Raw genomic sequence first — 23,327 nt, 5'->3', positions numbered from 1 at the left:
AACAGACACTTCTCAAAAGAAAAAATACAAATAGCCAAAAAATACATGAAGAAATACTCAACATCAGTAATCGTCAGGGAAATGTAAATCAAAACTATAATGAAGTATCACCTCACCCCAGTTAGAATGGCTATTACCAAAAGACAAAAAATAACAAATGCTGGCAAGCATATGGAGAAAAGAGAACTCTTATACACTATTGGTGAGAATGTAAACTAGCACAAGTCACTATGGAGAACAGTATGAAGGGTCTCAAAAAGCTACAGACAGAAATACCATGTGATCCAGATATCTGCTCCCGGGAATTTATCCAAAGGAAAGGAAATTAGTCTATCAAAGAGACATATGTACCCCATGTTTACTGCAGCATTATTCACAATAGCCAAACATTACATTAAATCAACTTTAGTATCTAGCAAGAGGTGAATAGATTTTTTTAAATGTGATACATATACACAAGAATAATGAAACCTGTCAGTCACAGCAATATGAATGGAACTGGAAGACATTATATTACGTGAAATAAGCCAGGAACAGAAATATAAACACATGTCCTCACTCATATGTAGAAGTAAAATGGAGAATAGATAGTTCAGGTTAGGAAGGAAAGAGGGAAGGGGAGGATAGGAAAAGCTTTGTTAAAGGACAGAAAGTTATACCAGGAAGAATAGAAGGAATGAATTCTAATGTTCTATACCATTGTAGGATGACTGTACTTAATAATGTGTGGTTTCAAATAGCTAAAAGAAGGCTATTAAATGTTCCCAACAGAAAGAATTAATAAATGTTTGATATGACAGATATGTTAATTTCCCTAATCTGATCGCTATGCATTATATATATCAAAACATCACTATATGCCTCATAAATATGTGCAATTATTATTTGTCAATTAAAAACTTAAAAGTACATTCGTGATTCATGGGAGAGGGTTAAAATATCAAAATTAACAGGAATTTGGAAGACGCTGATTCTAACTCTCATGGATGACTTTGAGGGGATCAAGACTTAGCAGAAGTAACTGCAGATGTGGTAGAAATAGTAAGAGAACTAGAACTAGAAAAGAATCCTAAAAATGTGACTGACTTGCTATAATCTCATGATAAAACTTGAATGGATGAAGAGTTGCTTCTTACGGATAAGCAAAGAAAGAGGTTTCAGGAGATCTGCTTCTAGTGAAGGAACTGTGAATATTGTTGAAATGACAAGAGACTTAGAATAGTCCATTAACTTAGTTGATGAAATAGTGATGGGGTTTGAGAGGATTGACTCATTTTGAAAGAAGTTTTTATTGTGAGCAAAATAGTATCAGATATAATCATCTGCTACATTTTTTAAATTTCTTTTAGAGGTGGGGTCTCAATATGTAGTTCAAACTGGCCTCAAACTCCAAGGCTCCAAACAATCCTCCCTCCTCAGCATCCTGAGCTGCTGGGACTACAGGTACATACACCGCCAACCCCTGCTCTGTGCATTATTTTTTAGACATAGTGTTATTACACACTTAACAGACTACAGTATAGTATAAACATAACATCTAAATGCACTGGCTGATAAAAAAATTGTGAGACTCACTTTATTATGATATTTATTAATTCTAGTGTTCTAGAAACAACCCCAAAATATCCCTGTGTATTTTAGGTTTTAAAAAATTTAACAGGAAAAAATTCAACACTGTATTAGCTTAGGCTACCATAAAAGGATATCGTAGACTGTATGGATTAAATAAATGTTTATTTCTTCCAGTTCTGGAGCCTGGGAAGTCCAAGATCAAGATGCCATCAGAGTGAGACAATTCTTACCAAGGTGGAAAGAGTAAATATAATCTTAAGGCTCAGTGGTATTGGCTCTCTGACCACTGTACTGGTCTGCACAGGGTGACAACATCCACAGAAGAGCTTGTCCAGAATTAGACAATATAGGACTGTGAGGAGTTGGGAAATTCTGGCATTTGCATAAAGGAAGTTGCAGTAACAAATTAAGGAGCCTTGTTCTTCTAGCTTGTGACCAACTGACACTTTTAGGGTGTTTGTACACTAACTCCTCACAAGGCATATGAAAGCAAGGTGTTAAACTTCACAAACTTACCTTATTGGTTTCAGTGTAGATCTTCAGCCTGTTTAGACCATTTGCAATAGCACAATTTGATCTGAGATTGACCCATCTCAGCTGTCTTAGCCTAATATTATCTATAAATTTGACAGAAATGTTTCCCACAACTTCATCAAATGTTCTGAAGAAGATGGCAGCATAGCTGGTTATCTGGCCCAGGGAAAGTCACTTCACCTCTGTGTTCCTTCATTTACTTCTCTATAAAACTTGGTCACCTTTAAAGGGTCACCTTTAAAGCTAAGCACAAGATAGGGGTTTGTATAAAACCTTAAGAAGCTTCTCTATGTAGGATTTTTATTTAAATCAGCTCTTGTGAAATTACATGCCCAATTTTGTGTCAGTCAATATTTTCAAGAGGAAAGATCTACAGTTTTCACAAGGTTCTCAAAGAGGTCCAAGAAGCATGACTCCATGAAGATGGTTGTCCAAGTGGCCACCCATCCACCTAACTATGCTATTTTAACACACTCCTCTATCTCTATCATGGGAATATGGAAGCAGACCACCATTTTGACAGAGTAACTGTGAGCTCTCCTTGTGTTTTCTATCATCCAGGAGATTTCCTGCATGCCGGAGGTAGCTATGGTTTTCTACGTCTGCTTTTCCATATCTAAATTTTGATGAAGTTGTGGGAAACATTTCTGCTTACCTTCAGGGGAAAAAGAATCTGCTTGTTCTGGGCCAGATACCAACCTCCTCAGTAGGTATCTGCTTTACCTGTTTACTAGGCAGGAGATGACCCAGTTAATGTATCTTTCTAGGTCTTCTCATAGCCTCCTCTATGACTATTTTTCCTCAGAGTGCTCACAGACCCAGCAGGGGTGTTTGTAAGCTATATCCCCAACAGGCTAGAACTTCAGAAAAGGAAGGAGGCTTGCTAGCAATGGCTAGCTTAAATGTAAACTAGCTGACTTTTCTTTGTTCCAACTCACTCAGCTTACTTTTTAATTTTCCTCTTTTTCTGGAGGTGCTTTCCTTTGCCAAGAATGGGGTCTTCAGTCCCCATTCTCCCTGCAAGTTTATGCTGTAATCACTAGATTTTCATGCCAACCCAGTCAAAGACAAGTTTGCATCTATTCCAAAACTAGGCAAGGTTTCTGCCAATAAACTGGGACTCAGAGGAGGAAGGGAGCTGAAATGGAGGTATCTCTGAAATGGAGGCTCGCTCCTACCCCCATTACTGGTGAGAAAGAGTGAATAATGGAAACCCCAAAATGGATCTGGGGACATCTGTTAACACAGAACATGTTAGAAAGATCCACAGAGTTACTCCATACCTGGCATGGAAATGATGGGAAAAAAAGACAAATGTGTGGGTACCTGGGCAGACAGGCTTGAAATATTATCAGGGATTCCAAAATCTAGTGAGACAAAGGAAGAGCCAGGGGACCCCATGAGCCCAGAAGGAATGAGTTAATAACAGAGGAAGATCAAACTCTAGGGGGCCTTTCATTAGTATGAGGCTGATACAGCAAACATGTCCAAAGACCAGAAGCCAGAAGAAGCAAAGATGTCTCTGCCAAAGCCCACCTAGATAGATAACAACAATCTGAGACCTCACACTTGATGCCTAACATCCCTTAGCCAGTGCCTTGAGATGACATAGATGTCCTCCCCCTCACCACAATGTCTGGGAAGGTGAAGGATGAAGAGATCCCTGGACCAACTGAGATTTAGCTTCTGGCATTCAGCAAAATGAAGATTCAGCAAGAAAATACATTCAGTTACAGAAAATTTAGAAAAGATACACTGCTTGAATACTTAAGTTGATGGGTAGAGATGTGCACCTGCTACAGAAACCATGAGAAGCTATGATAAATGTTCTAAAATCACACAGCACGGCACTCACTTCCATGGCAGTACACCCATCCAAACAGCCTAACCAGTTTGCCAGTAGCAAGCAAGTGCTTCTGACTGTCACAGGCCTTTCTCCTCCCAACCACTGCTAACCTCGACCATGTGTACACTAGCTCTCCATTCAGTGCGCCACGTGTGGCCCACCAGGTTCTTGTTTGGATGAAGCATTCCATTGTAAACAAAAGCTCTTAACATTTCCAGACCCAAATTATCTCTTCCTTCACGGCTTGCTAGGATATTTTTTTTAAATCTCTCCCATGTTTTATAAAGTCTCCTGTTTTAACTAACATTTGAAATACTTGAGGAAATTCAATGATTCTTTTTGAGGAAAATATTGATCCTACCCACAGGACCCCTTATGATGGACATAGGACAAAAGACAGAAATCAGGCTCTTGAATGTCAAGGACATATTGGCAATTCTGCCTCCAGGAAGAATGAAGGAAAGAATTCTTCTGCAATAAAGTAGCGTAGACTATAGATGTAAAACTCGGGTTGAAAAAAATCCACCTATAAAAAAGAAAAGAAAGAAAAAATCCAACTATAAGCCAGTTTAATTCCAGCTTTTTCCAAAGGCTCAAGTGGGACTTCTGACACGTAAGAGAATCCTTTGAGCATACAATGCTGTATGTTGCCCCTTTTCCCCAATAATGAGTTGCATAGCAAAAAACAACTACCTGGTTCATATCACCTAAGCTCTCTGCAGAAATGGCTTCCTATAATTAAAATTGTTGTTCTCTTCAACTTTTATGGATGGTTTTAAAATGAATATCTCTTTGAACCATGTTCCTGTGACTTTTGCAAAGCTAAAGTTAGAGTGATTGCCTATTAAGTTGAGAAATGTTCCAACTATGAAGATCAGTTGATAAATGGCTTCTTGATTCAGGGCAAAAAAAAAGTTTAGTTCCTCAAAGAGTTTGCCTCTGTCTTACTGTCAAACAATAAGAATTATATAATCCAAATATTCCCCTTTTTGCCTTAGGAAATTATTTATTTTCAGGAATCTGAGAAATAATTATTGTGTCCCACTGCAGTAATTGATTTATCTCAAGGGCCTTGTGACATTGGTTCCTTTCCTATATTAATGTGTCTCTGATTTAAATTGTATGTTGTGTTTGATTTTGTGAACAGCCTCAGGCTTTTCTGAAAAAAGGTAGGATATCATTTTACAGAAATGCATTTTAACTTTACCAAGAATCGGTTTTCTTCAAAACATTTATCTTGGTTTCAAGGTTAAACTAATTCGTCTATTTGAGTAATTTCTGTCACCTCTATTTTTAATGTAAATTTCATGAGGGGCAAGACTGCATCTAATTGCTCACTGGGCCTGGCGTAGTACCTCACATCTGTAATCCTAGCACTCTGGGGAGTTGAGGCAGGAGGATCAACTTGAGCTTAGGAGTTGGAGACCAGCCTGAGAAAAAGTGAGACTCTGTCTCTACTAAAAATAGAAAAACTAGTGGGGCCTCATGACATGCACCTGTAGGCCCAGCTCCTTGGGAGGCTGAAGCAGGCAGACTGCCTGAGCCCACAAGATTGAGGTTGCTGTGAGCTAGGCTGAAACCACTGCACTCCAGCTCAAGCAACATAGTAAGACAGATGCCAAAAGAAATAATAAAAATAGTTTGCCCACTCTTCTATCTCAGTGCCTAGCACCCTGCCTGAGGGCTGATGGTACCCATGTCAATCAAGACCAACTGTATGTGCTACAGTAACAAGCAACCTGAAAACCTCAGCTGCTAAAATGAACATTTTTTTATCCTCTCTTCTTATCCATCATGGAGGTCCGCTCTGCTTCCCTGCTTCTCCTCATAACCACAGGAAAACTTCCATGGAAAAGAGCAGAAAAATATGACAAACCACAAATCACACATTATCACTGCCCCTTCACTAGCCAAACCCCAGTCACATGGCTAGGAAAAAGGTGTGTAGCCCTCCCAGGGATGGGAATTGCAGGGAGGGGACAGAATATTGAGGGACAGTAATGCATCTGTAAGTTTAGAAATTAAGTCACCTAATGTTACAGATTTTATTTTCCTAAATCTGTAAGGTGTTCTTTAGTTATTTCTTCCCATGTACATTTAAACTTTGGCACTTGAAACTGGTTTGTCTTAGAAAACAATTCATTTCACAGTATTTCTTTATATGACTAACTTCATTATACTTACATCAAATATGCTTGATCATGCAAAATATCTCCCTCACCCCCATGTCATTCAGAAAGTCTAGAGAGCAGGTTATCAAGTCTTCCCACAAAGACCTCAGCTGAGAGTTATAGAGCCCACATCAGAGTTTTCATGAGCTACAGCAAGGAAGAGCAGATAATCTGAAACCTTCTCACTTCAAAACACCTGACAACCCTGGACAAAATTTTCTTCAAAAATTTATCTTAAATGCATGCCTGATCTTGGAAGAAAATAAGAGAACTAAGGGAACCAAAAATGAAAATGAAATTCAGCTACACCAAGAATCCAGAGAACCAGCAATGCAACAGTCTAGGGTGTGGTGACAGGCTTTCCTGTTCTGTGGGAGCATCGCAACCCTGGGGCTGAGGTTTGAATGGCTTCCTGGAAGGAGGAGGCCCCACTTAAGTTTGAGGAATGACAACTGAGACCCCAAGTAAAGCTGGATCCCACAAAGGACCTCAACCCAAGTGAAAGGGACACCCAGCCTTGCCAGATATGGCAAATAAAAATACAGGATATTTAGTTAAATCGGACTGCAAATAGATTTTTAATTTAAGTATGTCCAATACAGTATTCAGAACACCCTTACACTAGTAAAATGTTTGCTGTTGATTTGAAATTCAAATTTAACTGAGGACTCTGTATTTTATCTGACAACCCTAGGGACACCAGAAAAATTTCCCACCAATAGAAGGAGTCAACAAGAACACTTGCCTATCTCTATGTGGACTCTGAATAGCAGAGGGCAGGTGGGAAGGTGGGAAGGGAGAAGTATTTCCCCTCAAGAATTAATAAGCATTGGTGTACTCCCACTTAATGGGCACAGTATAAAGGTATATGGCTCACCTCTTATGTGCCATACAAGAGGGGACTCTACCTAACAAATGCAAACATTGTAACCTAGTTGTTTGTAACCTCCCATTAACCTGAAATTAAAAAAATAAATAAATAAACTTGCACATGTGAATTGGGGAAAAAAAAGAATTAAGAAGCATGATTCTGCCTTTATACAGAGTTATGCTTCAACTCTATACTATCTTCAAGAGCCTCATCTCGTAGGCTAGAAATTAGCCTAAAATATGCCCTCCTTGTCACCCTTGTTGGGACTCTAAAGATAAGCTCCCAACCCAAAATTACAGATGAGTTGCTTAGGTACTGCAAGCAACTTACTTCTGTATTTTTTTCATCTGCTATTTTAAAAAGTCAAAGGGCTCATCATTGTTAACCATCAGAGAAATGTAAATCAAAACCACTTGAGGTATCACCTAACTCCAGTAAGATTAGCCCATATCACCAAGTCCCCAAACTGCAGGTGCTGTGTGGATGTGAAAACAAAGGAACACTTCTGCACTGCTGGTGGGATTGCAAACTGATATAACCGTTTTGGAAAGAAGTATGGAGAACTCTCAAAGAACTGAAAGTCAACCTTCCATTTGGTCTTGCAATGCCATTACTAGGTACATACCCAGAAGAACAAAAATCATTTTACCACAAAGACATCGGCACCAGAATGCTTATTACAGCTCAATTCATAATTGCCAAGTCAGGGAAGCAACCTAAATTCCCATTCCTTGAATGGATCAACAAACTGCGACATACATGTACCATGGAGTAATATACAGCCAGAAGAAAAGTTGAAGACTTTACATCTTTTATGTTTACCTGGATGGAGCTGAAACACATTCCTCTTAGTAAAGCATCTCAAGAGTAAAAAAATATATATCCAATGTACTCAATACTAATATGAAACCAATATATAGACAATGGCATGTCCACAGGAATGATAAAACACAAACGTAGTCTAGCTAGGGGGGATAGAAGAGGAGGAAGAGGGGTGGAGGGAGGAGGAGGGCAATTGGAGGGAGGAGGAAGGGCAATTGGCAGGATCTCACCTAACGTACACAATGTGAGGGTGTTCAGCATGCCCCCTGGGTGACGGGCTCAACCACAACTTGAACTTTATCTTAGAAGTGAGAACAATGTAACCTAAAAATTTGTACCTTCATATTAAGTTAAAATAAAAAAATTTTAACTTTTTAAAACATAAACTTTAAAAAATTAAATTAAAAAATCAAAAGGAGCCAAGCATTGTGTGCCCCAATTACTCAGGAGGCTGAGGCAGGAGGATCACTTAGGTTGAGGAGTTCAAAGCCAGTGACTATACTCCAGCCTGGGTAACAGTCAGACTCCAGGTCTCCAGGTGTGTGTGTGTGTCTCTCTCTCCATATATATATATATATATATATATATATATTCACTTGTGCAAATAGATATATATATATAATATGTGTGTGTTTATATATAGAGAGAGAGAGCGAGAGAGAGACATAACTATAGTAGGAGTTGTTCAAAGTTAACTCCTTTACTATATTTATATGAGACATCTCTATAGTTGGGGTTGTTGAAAGTTAATTTCTTTTCTATAGTCCCTTAGGTGGGGTAAATCAAAGTGTTCAATCCCATGGTTTCCCACCATGATTCTCATCTGGCCATCCATCTCACACAAATTTGTCACTCTTTGTTCTTTTTGAGAACAAAAAGAAAAATACTAGTTCTAATGATGGCAGGGTCATCATTCATTAACCTACTAAGAATAGACCTTAAGGCATGTCAATGCTTTTAGATTTTATTTTTATCTTAAGAGCCACTTATTAACTAAAACTAGGGAAAGCCCAAGCTAGCTGCTTTTCGGCCTAGTCCCAGTGCTTCGCTTCCCTGGAATCCCAGTAGAGGAGCCATCTGTCCCATTTCCCTGGAACTTTCTTTGTTTTAGCACTGAATTACCTCAGTCCTAGGCAAACCAAGAAAGTTGGTCACAGGAAACATTCTTCATCCTAATAAAAGGCAGATTAAGTAGAGTGAGCCTTAAACAACATGGGGGGTTATGAGTGCTGACTCCCCATATAGTTGAAAATCCAGGTGTAATTTTGGACTCCCCCAAATCTACTAATAGTTGACTGGGAACTTTGTAGATAACATAAAAGGTTAATTAAAATATACTTTTCATATTTATATGCATTATCTGCTATACTTTTATAATAAAGTAAGCAAGGGAAAAGCAAATTTTATTGAGAAAATCCTAAGAAACAGAAAATAATAGTTACTATTCACTAAGTGGAAGCAGTTCATCATAAAGGTCTTCATTTTCATTGTCTTCACATTAATAAAGTAGGCTCAGGGGAGGAGGAAGAAGAGGGTTTGGTCCTGCTGTCTCCAGGTGGGAAGAGACGAGGGAGTGAAGGAGCGGAAGGGAGGCAGGAGGGGCAGGCACACTCACTTAACTCTAGGAAAATATGTTGTAACTTCTGACATTTTTGCTTTTTCATTTCTCTAAAAGTGTTTCTGTACAGTACCAATCCTTCTTCTGCTGTTTTCTTTAGATTCAGTGCCCGTGTCATAGAAGGGCATGTGTGGTAAAAGAAGCTGAAAGCATTCTTTTTTTTGGCTGGGGCTGGGTTTGAACCCGCCACATCCAGCATATGGGGCCGGCACCCTACTCCTTTGAGCCACAGGAGCCATCCAAAAACATTCTTTAGTAGCTGGAGCCATTCTACCAGAGCGTTTCATGTCACCGTTTCCTGGTGCTCCTTTTCTACATCTGCTTTCCCATCTCTGGCACTGGTTCAGAAGCCCTCAACTCCATCACATCGTCCTCTGTCAATTCCTCTGGGGTCTTGTCTACTAGAATTTGGATTTCTGCAGGATTCTCTGTGTTGAAACCTTTCTTCCCCACCCTTTTTGCCATATCTGTGGTCTCTTTCACAATTTCCTTGATTGGCTCTGTCATAAATCCCAAGAAGTCATGGACACAATTTCTCCAGCAGGCTTAATGGCCTTCATGGCTCTTCCTATAATGACAGTGGCATCTTCAGTGGTATAATCCTTCCAGACTTTCATGATATTTTCTCTTTTGGGGTTCTCTTCTGTGGCATTGCCAATTCTCTCCTTACAGTAACATGTGCCATAAGACTTAAAGGGCCACATGACCTCCTGATCTAGACACTGAATTAGAGATGTTGTGTTTGGGGGCAAATGGACCACTTTGACGTCTTCAGTGCTGAACTTACAGACGCTGCTCAAATTCAAAAGAACTTTAATGGGCCGTCTCTTACTGGAAAATTCCTGACTTTGGGAAGAAAACATCAATGGAACCAATCCAGAAAAGGGGTTTTTATTATCCAGTCCTTCTTACTGTACAACCAAAAAACTAACAGTTGGTGTTTATCTTTCCCCTTTAAGGTTTAGGAGTTAACGGCTTCATACATAAGGGTTGTCCTGATAATAAACCCAACTGCATTTGCACCGAACAGTGGAGTTAGCTGATTACTTCCCGGCTGAAATCTGTTGCTCACTTCTCTTTCATACTAGTAAATGCCCTCTGTGGCATTTTTTCCCCCAGAATAGGGCATTTTTGCCTGCATTAAAAACTTGTTCAAACAGATACCCTTTCTCCTCAGTGATTTTCTTAATGACATCTGAGAACTCATCTGTTGCCTCTGGGTCAACAGAAGCTGCTTCTCGTGTTATCTTGACTTTTTTTTTTTTTTTTTTGCAGTTTTATTTTTGGCTGGGGCTGGGTTGGAACCCACCACCTCCAGCATATGGGGCCAGTGCCTTACTCCTTGAGCCACAGGTGCTGCCCACCTTTATAAAATTACCAAACCATCCTTTGCTGGCATTACATTTTCCTTTGTTTTGCTTTGTCGTGTAACTTTGCTTTTTCTCAAATCATATTAGTCTATAGGTGTGCCCTTCTTAGCAACCCCACACCCATATGAGAACTGCAATTTCAACATAAGATAGAAAGATACTTTGTCAAAAGCTCAAGGTTTTTGAATTTGCTGACACAGCTGCAGCAATGGCTCTGCACATTTTTATCAATGGTCCTTATGCTGGACTTATTTGTCTTGAAATAAAGGGCAACTACGAATGAAAAAAAAGGGGGGCAACTACAAGTGCAGACCTCAATCTACCGTACACATCAAGCAATTCAACTTTTTCTTATAATGTCTTGTGAGGACTTTTCTCCGCTTCTTGTGAGCACTCCCATCGTCAGTAGTGGCGCTTTGTATGGGTTCCATGGTGTTAGTAAAGTCTTACGGTATTGTACCAAACATGATGATGTAAAATGCGTGAAAACCAGGAAAGATCACATTTTACTGCAATATGCAATTTACTAGAGAGGTGAACTGTTCACACAGTTCTATGGTGGTTTGTATTTTGCTGATAAAAATACAAACAACCATAGAAGTGGGGTGGTGCCTGTGGCTCAAATGAGTAGGGCGCTGGCCCCATATGCCAGAGGTGGTGGGTTCAAACCCAGCCCCGGCCAAAAACTGCAAATAAATAAATAAATAAAACATCAGTTACCCTTAAAAAAAAATACAAACAACCATAGAAGATGATTTTATGCAGTTATGACTTAATAACCAACATTATTGGTCATTTGCAGATAAAACACAAACAGCCATAGAGATGATTTTATGTAGTTATGACTTAATATTGTATCTTTACATTTGTTTTCATTTCTCTCATTGTGAGTGGTGCCTGGGCAGTCTTTAAATGCTTGTGTAGGTGAGTTTTGATAAATTTTAACTTTTTATTAATAGAATTGTGTACATTCTATGATTGTAAATGATAAAATAGACCTTATCAACATATATTATGAATTTGTGAAATACCTAACTTTTGCTTAATTTTTTCAATATTTCTAGGCTCCATGGTTTATTTGTGAGTTTTTTTCAAACCATTGGAATCTTCAAAAAGTTTTCCAGTATATTTATTGAAAAAAAAAATTCAAATCCACGTTTTTCACAGGTCAGCTGTAAATCTTGGAAAGTTTTTCTCTTTATCCAGCAACATTCAGGCAAAATAAGCTAATATTTATTTCTCTGATAGCTTATCCAGAAAGTTCTGTAAACTGAAATACATATGTATAAAAAAGCATGGATGTACATTTGCTCATAAGCTTCCTTAAGTTTATCTGCAAAATATAAACAACCATAGAATCACAAGGTCACTCAAGGAAGATGATTAATTTCCTTATTCAGTTTCACACTTCCATAGCACTCAGATTTTATATACCAGAGATACTTATTAAATGCTTCCATTTTCACATTTTTGGTTTGAAGTAGCAGCTTTGTTGATATTGCTTGATGACTCTCACTCAGCATGTCAGAATTTGTTGAGGGATGCAAATTATTTTCTCTTCCTGTATTTGGACACTAATCTGATCATTCCCTCTTTGACTTTTGAAATCTAAAAATTCTTATCAAGACTTAGGAAAGATAATAATAACCTCAATGTTTTAAACTTTAAAAAAAATAGACTTGATGCACTTCATCTGCTCATCTTTCTTTTCCAAAATGTAAAAGTATCAGTGAAAAGATCTTTCCTGATTTCTCATTTCTTACCATCAGTGACCCAGAACAAACAGCTTTTGTTTCTAATTGATTTTCAAAGTATTCCAATCCTAAATAACCTTTAAATTGAGTGCATGTTTTATGCTAATCCATTGCTTTACTGGTAGAAGAGGAGTTAAAATTATTTTAGAAAGTTCCTTTTCTTCTCTAGCATTAGCTCTATCGAGCATGTACATATTAATAATCTTTTAAATTACTGTTAATTTTAAGACATTACTGTACCTCTGTTAGAAGGACATAAGGCTAAGCCATTTAGAATGAATCATGACAGATTTACCCCAAATCACTCATATAATCTTATTCGGTCTCCTTTATGGCTAGAATACAATTTAATGCCGTGATTATTTTGGATAATCAGGCTTTCCTTTATCTGACATTGAAAGTCTTATTTCAAGATGGGCAATTTGAACTTGAATGTCCTTCTCAAACTTGAATGTCCACACAAACCATAGTTTGGGAAACTTCTTAAACACAGATTCTTTTTTTTTTTTTTTTGAGACAGAGCCTCAAGCTGTCCCCCTGGGTAGAGTGCCGTGGCATTACGGCTCACAGCAACCTCCAACTCCGGCCCAAGCGAGTCTCCTGCCTCCGCCTCCCAAGTAGCTGGGACCACAGGCGCCCGCCACAACGCCCGGCCATTTTTTGGTTGCAGCCGTCATTGTTGTTTTGTGGGTCCGGGCTGGGGATTCGAACCCGCCACCTTAGGTGTACGTGGCTGGCGCCCTAGCCAGTTGAGCCACAGGCGCCGAGCCTAAACACAGATTCTGATTCTGCCGGTCCAGGCTGAGGCCCAGGATTCTGAATTTCTAACAAGTGCCCAAGTGACACTTCTGCTATTGGTCTATGGATCACAATTCAGGTCTGAGGTGGGTGTTCTCAGAGTGTGGTGTCAGGAGCAGTGGCTTAGGCATCACCCACGACCTTAGCAGAAACAAAAATTCTCAGGGCCCAACTCAGACTTTCTGAATAACAAATGTGGGATCAGGCCTGGTAGTCTTGTGTTTACACCAGCACTCCAATGGTTCTGCTGCACACAAAGTTTGAAAACCATAGCTGTGAACAGTTAGCACCCTGCTCTAAACAAGTAAGTCTGTCTGCCTACATGAACTAGGTAATGTGCTGTTTCTCATTAGGGAGGAAATCAAGTCTGTGTGAGACACCCCCAACAGTCGTCAATGGCTAAGTCACCTGCAGGAAAGATGTGTTCAACAGATCTGCTGCACTGGTGAGTGGGCTCTGGGAAGCCACAGCACAGGCTGCAGTTTTATCAAGCCGGGCCCTTCCTGCATCCAAATGCACAGGTGGCACTGACACCATCACTCGGTGTGAGACAACTCTGACATGAGTTAACAGAGCAGTGCTGGCCTGCTCGCCAAAGGGATCAGCACATGCTTAAGGCACCTGTCAGCGGGCACTAAAATAAGGAGAAAAAAAATCTTAATTTAACACTTTCCCCAAAAAGCATGAAAATAGACACCGGCGGGGGGGGGAAATCACATTATTCAACTTCTTTACACTCATCTTACTGTTTAATACAACTTAGTGTAGTCTCCGGTGCCAGCTACCTGTCTGCAAGTCCTGGCCCTTCCATGGAATAGCTGTAACCTTGAGCAAGTTACTCACCGCTCAGGCCTTCATGTCCTCGTCTGTAAAATGAGGAGAATGCTGTTTATGCAAACCGAACACCACATCAATGTTTGTAAAGCTGTTAGCCCAGTGCCTTGTATTTATTAAGTGCTTAATAAATATTTTTATTACAAGTGGGTGAAAAGAAAAGAAAGGCCTACTTCCTTTTTTTTCAGTGCTCAAGATCTTAAAAAAACTAATTTTTTCCCCAGTGAATTTTAACAAAGCTTATGAGGAATCAAATAGAAGTCAGAAATGCCAGCTGACAAGAGGCAGCATCTGGAGAGATCTAGGGGTCGTAGGGAAAAAAACCAACAAAAGCCAGCTAGAACTAGAGAATCTGCAGAGCTCTGCACAAAATCAGGGCATATCAGGAAAAGGAACACACCTTACACCTCTGGTGTGGACCTCAGGAGACTTGTGCATGCTGGCCACCCACACGCCTCACAATATCCTCAGCAAATTTCAGAACTTTAGGCTGCACCACCGACTCTCACCTTGGCTGCAACTACAATCACCTAGGGGGCTTTAAAACCTACTGATACCTGTGTGCCTCCTCCAGAAAGTCTGTTTTGTTGGTCTGGGGAATTTCCTAGGCATCAGATTTTCTAAAATTTCCCCAAGTGAGTTCATTAGATGACCAGGGTTGCGTGTCTTACATTTTAAGTTTGTCAGCATTGATCCTGGAAACTGTGATGAGTTGATGGGGGGTAACTGAGAAACACAAGGCTAGAAAAACCCAGACCCTACTTGTTTATCTCCATCTTTTCTGTATTTACCTCCTCCTGAGCCCCTGCTAATCCATATGGAGACTTTATGTGATTCAGAAACATGTTTCCCTTCTTCAAGACATATTTTCAAGAACTGAGGATAGTCCAAGATGCTGCACGACATTAGGTAACAGGTTAGCCAACCACAGTTTCATGGACGGCAGCAGCAAACAAGAGTTCTGAGTTCAAGTCAAGGGACTCTGTGACTCACAGACAGCCTCCCAGACTGCTAGAATTACAGGTATGAGCCACTACACCCGGCCAGCCTTCCTTTTAGCCTTGTTTTTTTCAATCATCTTATTACCTGTCATTTTCCTACTTCTACTCCAACTTTTTACTAATTACTAACCATAGTGTTTTGATACTTTTAGACATACATGTTCAGCCCCATATCCTCTGGGCCTAATCCTTGTTGTTAGCATGGTGGAGCAACGTAAGGCACTTCAGGACTGGCACACATAAACTAAACTCGCAAAACCCACATACTATGTATAATGATTGAATTCGGCACAAGTGACCCATACCAAAAAGTAGAAAAGACAACAGACTTCTGAGAATTGTGAGATGATGTCAGGAAGATGTGACATGCCACCGTGTCTGAAGATGTGCCATAGGTAACCTGCTATTTTACCAGTTGCAAGAGCTCAAATTTAATCTCTTGTAAGATCTGCACTGAAAAGGCAGCCTAACAAGTACATGCTATCATGTGTCTGGGTGTTGCGATAACAAGACAAGGGTCAGCATGGAATTTCAAAAGGGGAACAAAGAAAAAGAAGTGAATAGCGCTGACGAGCACGTCCTGGGGAGAAACTGCATCTGGCAAATCCCAGCAAAGACACATCCACTGTCCCACAGTGGGGATGTCCATCTGGCTCTCCCAAAGCCTTGGTGAACCTCCCAAATCCCTCTGTGATGGTTACTTGACTGGGCTAAGAGATGCCCCGATAGCTGGTAAACTTTGTTTCCAAGTACGTCAGGGAGGGTGATTCCAGAAGAGATGAGCATTTGAATCAGCAGACTGAGTTAAGAACATCAGCCCTCACCAATATGGGAGGGTACCATCCAATCCACATGGGGCCCAAATAGAACAAAAACTCAGATGAAGGGCCAAGTTGCTCTCTGTCTTCTTCGCTTGATCTTTGCCAAAAGGCCAAGAAATGATGCTCTCTTTCTTGAGCTAGAATATCTTCTCCTGTCCTGGGATATTGACACTTCTAGCTCTCAGGCCTTCAGACGCTTACTGAATTACACCCCTAGTTTTCCTGGTTCTCCAGATTGCAGATGGCAGATGATGGGACTTCTCAGCCTCCATAATCATGTGACTTAATTCTCATAATAAATCTCATATATATATATATATATATATATATGAAGCCAGGCCCTGGGCTGAAACTGGTCCCTAATAGGATATACTAATATACATATCCAATTAGTTCTATGTCTTTGGAAAATCCTGACTAATACCCCCTCCCACTGCTTCATTTCAGTCCCACACTTGGCAAGCAGCATCCCATGACTCAGACTTCTCAGCCACACTGCTAGAGGCAAGGACCCTAGACAGTGAGAGCAACCAGCCTTGCAGTGTTAGGGAACAGCCAAAGTGTAAAATGGCACGGCATGCTGGTATGTGCAGCAGCCTCCTACCAGTTTGTTGGTGAGAACACTGCTCTTCCAGGGGAAGATTACTAGGACTGCACACAGCATGGTCACCTGGGTGACCTCATGAAGACATTTCCCAAGAATCTGACCTCTCTAACCACCTCCACGTTACTCCCTGACAAGCAAGTTGTCCCACACCCTCAGCTTTCATCCTGCCCCTAGGCCAGTCCCTTGGCTGACACTGGTCCTTAAAATTCCAGAAGTCTACAGAGTCAGGCTAATTCCAGACCCCTCAAGGAGGTCCCAGGTGTCCAACTTAGGGCATGGAGGCAGAATGCTACTCCCAAGACTGAAAGGGGATTTCACAACTGTTCAGGAGCCAGAAAGGGCTAAGAACTTGGAACCATCACATCATCCTCACATTTATTCATTTCCTCATATTTCATTCATTCAGTACCTAGAAAGTCCAGGACCTATTACCTGCCACATTCCGGTGTTGAGTGGAACATGACCCATGGACTCCCCTTGGCAGGTGAACATATGCACAGGACTGGTTACTAGCTTTGCAGGTCTTGATTTCATCAGTGCACCCAAAGTTGACTAGAATCTTCCGGACTGAGTCTCACCAATCCAAGTCATATGAGAACAGACAATCAGAAGTCCAATGTAGTGATTTACATCAATCAGAATTTTATAGTTTCTAGTGTCCATAGACGCCTTCTGTTGAGGCCCTTGTCTGCATCAAGGTGCCTGAGAAGGCAAGTCAGCAATGGTCACTTGGTTAATGTGAAAGAGTAAGTGCTGAGGGTTACCTAGCGCAGACCACGGAAAAGCCTAATTTCCATAGGAGCGTCCACATTGCAAACTGCCTGTTGTCACAAAGATATGAGAAATTTGTTCGTCCTCTGGAAAATCAGCTAACACAGATGGTCACCCTAATTGCCAGGTAATGTTAGAATGGGCTATGTGTGACAACTGGCCTTGTCAAGACCCCTAACATGAGGACTACTTATTGTTTATCTGGGCAACATGTACATGAGAGGTGCCTTTCTGTTTCTGCCATCTCTGAGTGCACGTTACACTCTGGCTTACGCTGATTCCATAATAAGTGGGTTTTCTTTCACTATCTCCTTTGTGAAGAGATTTCTGGATTGGGAGAAGATTTTGTGTTTAATCATATTCTTTCATGTCCATGGCCTTTAGCACAGTGTTTCTCACATGTAGAAGGTTTTCTTTTGATTTTGAATATTCCTTTTCCCCCTTTCACATATCTGAAACGAAGACAAGTTTTCTAGTTGGTGGAAAAAAAAGAATAATACCTATTCAAAAAGTAGAACCATACAGAGTTTGAAAATCTTTGCAAGCTAGATTTTATATTAATAAAACATGAATAGCGATCTGGTTATTATTGGTGTTTATTAATCGTGAACATTATATGAAAGTTTTTTAATAAGAAATATCATATTACTATTAACCCACAGAAAAAATAACTTTCTTTGTGCATACTAAGGTGTATAAAAGGAAGAAGAGAGGGAGGGAACAGCGTGAAACAGGAATTCTGAAAGGCAGAACCAAAGTAGTCATGTGGAAAATACTAAGTCTCAGAAGCATCACAAGAGGCCATATTGAGTCTAAATATTTTCCTAAAATTTGGAGGAAATACTAAAATGTTGAAATGCATAGCCAGTTTGCATTCTTTGAATGAGTCATGACAAATATTTCAGCTGACAAGAATTTCTCTCACTGAAACATGACGATAGTGAGCTTTTCATATTAGCTGTCACTGTCATCGCTATGATACTCAGAGACTACTCTATTGTGTACCGAACTGGGGTGGGGATGGGGTTTAAAGGTCTCACCCCTCATTGAAAAATTAGGCTAATGTATCTGGGTATAAAATTTAAAAGCCAGAAAAACTCTAATTGGATTGGACTGTGAGTTAGCATCATGTTTTCTAGACTAAAAGATAAATAAAATAAGGATAATTTATGAGAAGCAAAGTAAGAATTTGGCAAAATGCATCTAGCAGAGACTCTGGTAGACCCATGCTCCAGACACCTGGGGAGCAGACAATATCATGTCCTTTCCATGGTCTGTGTAAGGTAGCCCTCAGCACCCGCTCTTTCTCCACCAACCAAGTGAGCATTGCTAACTTGCCTTCTCAGGCACATTGATACAAAGAACGGTCTCAATAGTAGACTTCTATGAACATCAGAAATTGTAACATTTTTTATGTAGATCAATAAATTAGAATTATGATTGACTATTCTCATAAGACTTGGGTTAGTGATGGTCCCCAAGATTCTAGCCAGCGTAGACAGCTTCAAGTGCACTGATGAAATCAAGACCTGGTAAGCCGTTAAGCAGTCCTGTGCATATATTTACCCACCAAGATTTGCCAATGAGTCATGTTTCCATGGAGCCCAACCTCAGCCCAACTGACTCTCTACTACCAGACATCAGTTGATGTCTTTGTGATTCTCCCCCAACCCACCCTTTGCCTCCTTCTCTCTCACTCTCTCCTTCTTCTTCCCTCCCTCTCTGTCACTCCTCTAGTTTCACGAAGCAAATTTTAGAATGCTTATTTGTCACCTATGTAGAGGCAGAGAAGGGTGATTCCTTTCCTCCCCATTATAAAGGGGGCCAGCAAAATGGCCAACAACCTTATCACAAAAGACAAATTAGCAGGAAGGAAGAATGACAAATGTATTTGATGATAGTTTTACATGACATGAGTGACTTCAGAATAAAGACCCAAAGATATAGGGAAAACTGTTCATGTTTATGCTTAGATTCCATGAAGAAGGGACAGCCACCTAGAAATGTGATTGCACAAAAAAAGGTATGAGCTAAGGGTATGAGACTGGGTAGGGAAACCCAGCAAGGCCTGTCTGCTCAGATTTTTCTTGGCCTTTGTGCAACATACCTTTCTCTGTGCAACATATCTTTCTTGGCCATGACCCCTCTGGAATGAGGGTCTTAATTTCTTTGTGGCCAGCTGTTACACAGAAAGGTGGGGGCAATTAGGCTTTATGCTGGCTCTGGGGAAAATACCCTCTAGTTTCTATGGTTTGCTTCAGGGGAGAATGAAGCAGGACAGACAGGAGGACAGGAGAAGGCCAGAGAGAAACTTTGCTTCTGAGGCTTTCATTTTAGGGTATTGTTTTCTGAGCCCCAACACCCATGAAAATATTCAAATGGAGAAGAAAGAGATAAAATCACATCAACAGAGCTTAATGATCTATGTTCTATAAAATGGGACAAAGCCACATGAAAAATGTGAAACGCAGATGCTGACAATTCTTGGAGGAATATCATGGTACCTGAGGAGCTCACCCAAATAGTGTGTAGCGTGCCATGACCCCCTCTGCAGACTAAGTGACCACGCACATGACTCCAGCACCCCTAGTAGTGGTACTAACCTAGGAGAGCAAACTAGAGGCCACAGTGATCTTGCAGTGGTTTGATCCAAAAGTTCTACCAAAATGAGGTGATGGGGGTAAACCACAGGCTCTCTGTCTAGTTTCTGAGAGCTGGAGATATTTTTTAAACATCAACACTAACATGAGAGCAAGGCTGATCCTCTTAACCCTGCTGGTTTTGTACCCTGACCAGCGCCTCTCACTGAAGCTGAGTTTGACGCCTTCCATAAGATCTGGCCAGGAATGCCCTATGAACACCAAGCCTCGGGTGGTCATTCCAGCTTGGGGAACAAGACAGAGGTGCATTCACCCCAGCCAAAGAGACCCTACAGCTAAGGGTCATGTCCTGACCCAGTGACCAGTCTGACGAATATGGAATTTATCGATAAGAACGAGCAGTGCGTGATGCCCTGCCCTGAGTAAGAACAAAAGCATGGAAAAGAGGGACCAAGACGAAGAAGCACTGTGTATGAATCCAGAAGAAAACGTCTGTTTTTGAAGTCATTTTCTGAAAGACATTGAGAAGTTACAGTATGCATAAAATATTACCGCCCATGTGTATGTCAGTCATACCCGCAGACTGGGTATGCTAACTTGACCACCACAGGGTGTCACAATGACACAACAGCCAGTTATATATGCTCAAATGCATAGTTTATTGAAGGGCAATTCATATTCAACACACAGACAGTAATAAGAAGGGGGGTAACGAACCACAGCAGTGGCTCAGAAGACCTATGCACTGACAGCCAAGTTGAATGAGTCCAGAAGTCAATGACGACAGACAGTGGGGATTATTGCTTCTCTCAGCGCCAAGATGGCAAAAGGCTGAGGGAAGGCTGTTCATTGCTGCTTTTATGCTCCTCCCAGGTGGGTCTGTTCTCACGATCTTGTCTCCCTTTCACTCTGTGTCAGTTTATTTCAGATCCCAGGTGGTACCAAGCAACAACAGGTATTATCACGTCAGTCCTTTACATATATGTCAATTACCCCAAGGAGAGGTGATGCCACTGTGGGCTTAATGCTACTTGGCATGCGTAACTCCATTTTGAGACATTAGGATCACAGGTCATCACTCTATATCATGAGGAAATACTGCTGTGTAAAATGTTAAATCAGAGAACAAGAAAGAGTTCCTACAAAGGAAAAACACAATTGCCAAAATAAGAAAATAAAAGAGCTGAATAGCAGAAAGGGCACAGCTGAAGAATGAATTACTGATCAGAAGATGTAGTCATGCCATCCTATCAAAACACTGAGCCCAAATGTAAAAATGTACAGATTAAAAGTTTCAAGTAAAGACATCGGTGAAAAATGCACAGTCACAACAATATCTACCTAATATATATTCAGAAGGAGAACTAGAGAGGAAATTAAATCAAGAAAATTGTAGAAGAAAATTTCCCTGAGATGAAAAAAAAGGAAAAAGAAATCTTCTGATCAAGTCTGGTATGAAATGGGAGTATCAAAAGGATATAAGTAGACATTTGTTGCCAGGATGGTTAACTGTGTTCCTTTTGAGACCTGGGATAATTCTGTATTTAAATTTAGCTTTAAAAGAGCAAGAACTACTTCAATTCTTTTCTTTTCACTAAATGCACACAATTTCTGCCTGGAGCATTTTTAAAATCTGCCTGATTTACTCAAATAAGGCATCAATCCATTTTATTCTGCTTTTAGCAAACATCTGGTGCAGGACAATATGGCGCCTGGATAATCACTCAACATTTGCTAGTTAACTAAGAAACACTAACAGTCTGTTTTATGCTTACGAGAAAGCTATGAACAATACTTTTCTTTGAGGCAGAGTGATTTGGAAATAAATTATAACCACACTGAGCTAACCACAAATGGAAAGATTTCTTCATAATAAAATATGTTGAGTCAGTTGCATTTAAGCAATGAATTTACAGCCACACATTCATTCAATAGTTCAGATTTCTTCACTTCATAAACCCTGGAATGTAATCCCTTCCTGTACACTTAGAAGATTCCATACGAAGTCTAATAAATGAGTAAAGAAAACAGCAGGGAAGGCAGCATATATTCATATACAAAATAAACATTGGCTCTGGGAAGCATTCTCCTAAATATTTATTGTAATATATTCTTTCTTGATGTCTTACTAGAGTTTTTTCCTTCCCTATTAAAATTTGATTCTATCTTCTTGCCTAAGGGCTGGGAAAAATGGAGACAGAGCCATGACAGATAGATAATAGCCTAAAGTGGAGAAGATTTTGTTAATTGTTGCTATTGTTGCTTGAAGGAAATTAAATATAGTTTGCCCCAAGTTTCATGTTTTACAAAAACATTCTCCCGATAAGTACATTTCAATGCCCCAGATGAATTTACAAAAAACGAATCAGGGTAACAAACCCTGGTGACTCCCAATGTATGTTCTCATAAAATGTTGGCTTCCAATAAAATGAAACTTAATAATAAGCTCTGAGACTGACTTATCTGATTTTGCCCCAAAGTAGAACAGGAAGTGCTAGGCCGGAAAGGGGAAATTGAAAACCAAATCCCCTAATTAGCTATCTGGACAAAATTAAACAGACTAAATGGTTTTTCTCCTTTAGAAACAGTCTGCCTGCTCAGTCCCTGAGATTTTGTTTCATAGATTCCTGATTTACTCTGATAGTTCACATTCTCCCCCCAAAACAATCCTTATAGCAGGAACTGCTGTTGTCAAGATGATGAGAAAGATGGGTTCACTGTATTCCACTCGCTGTCAGACCAGCATTCCAAACACAATGAAAGCCAAGCCATTTGAAAATATATCTTCCTGACACATTTTTGTTGACAATGAAGACGGGTTAAACTTTATTTGTATGTTGCTATAATTGACTAATTGAAAGCATCTGATTTGCATTGATTCTCCCCACACTATTTACTGAGAACCTATGGGGTATGAAGCACTGTGTGAGACCTCTGGATATGGCAATCAATGAGGTAGAGCAGTTCCCTGCCTAAGGAGAACTTTCATATCTAATAAGGAATACAAAGAGGGAACCCGTATGCCCCATGGAAAAATGCACTTCACCTAAATTTAGGATGCTGTGGAGAGCTCCTAGAAGTAACCTCTACCCTTGGACGGGGGTCCTCAGCTTTGGTACTATTAACATTTGGAGCCAGTTAATTTTGTGATGTTGGAGCTGGCCTGTATATAGGATGTTTACCAATATACCTGAACTTTGCTTATTAGATGCCACAATTTGGTGACAATCAAAATATCTCTAGACATTGCCAAATGTCCCCTAGGGGACAAACTTATTCCCAGTTAAGACCACTGTTTTAGGTGGAAGATGAGGGAAGTTGTGGGGTAATGGAGAAG

The sequence above is a fragment of the Otolemur garnettii genome, unplaced genomic scaffold (assembly GCF_000181295.1).
Source record: "Otolemur garnettii isolate 467f Iridium unplaced genomic scaffold, OtoGar3 scaffold00036, whole genome shotgun sequence".
Lineage (NCBI taxonomy): Eukaryota > Metazoa > Chordata > Mammalia > Primates > Galagidae > Otolemur > Otolemur garnettii.
The sequence above is the reverse complement of the archived record's forward strand: the minus strand, read 5'-3'. Positions refer to the sequence as shown.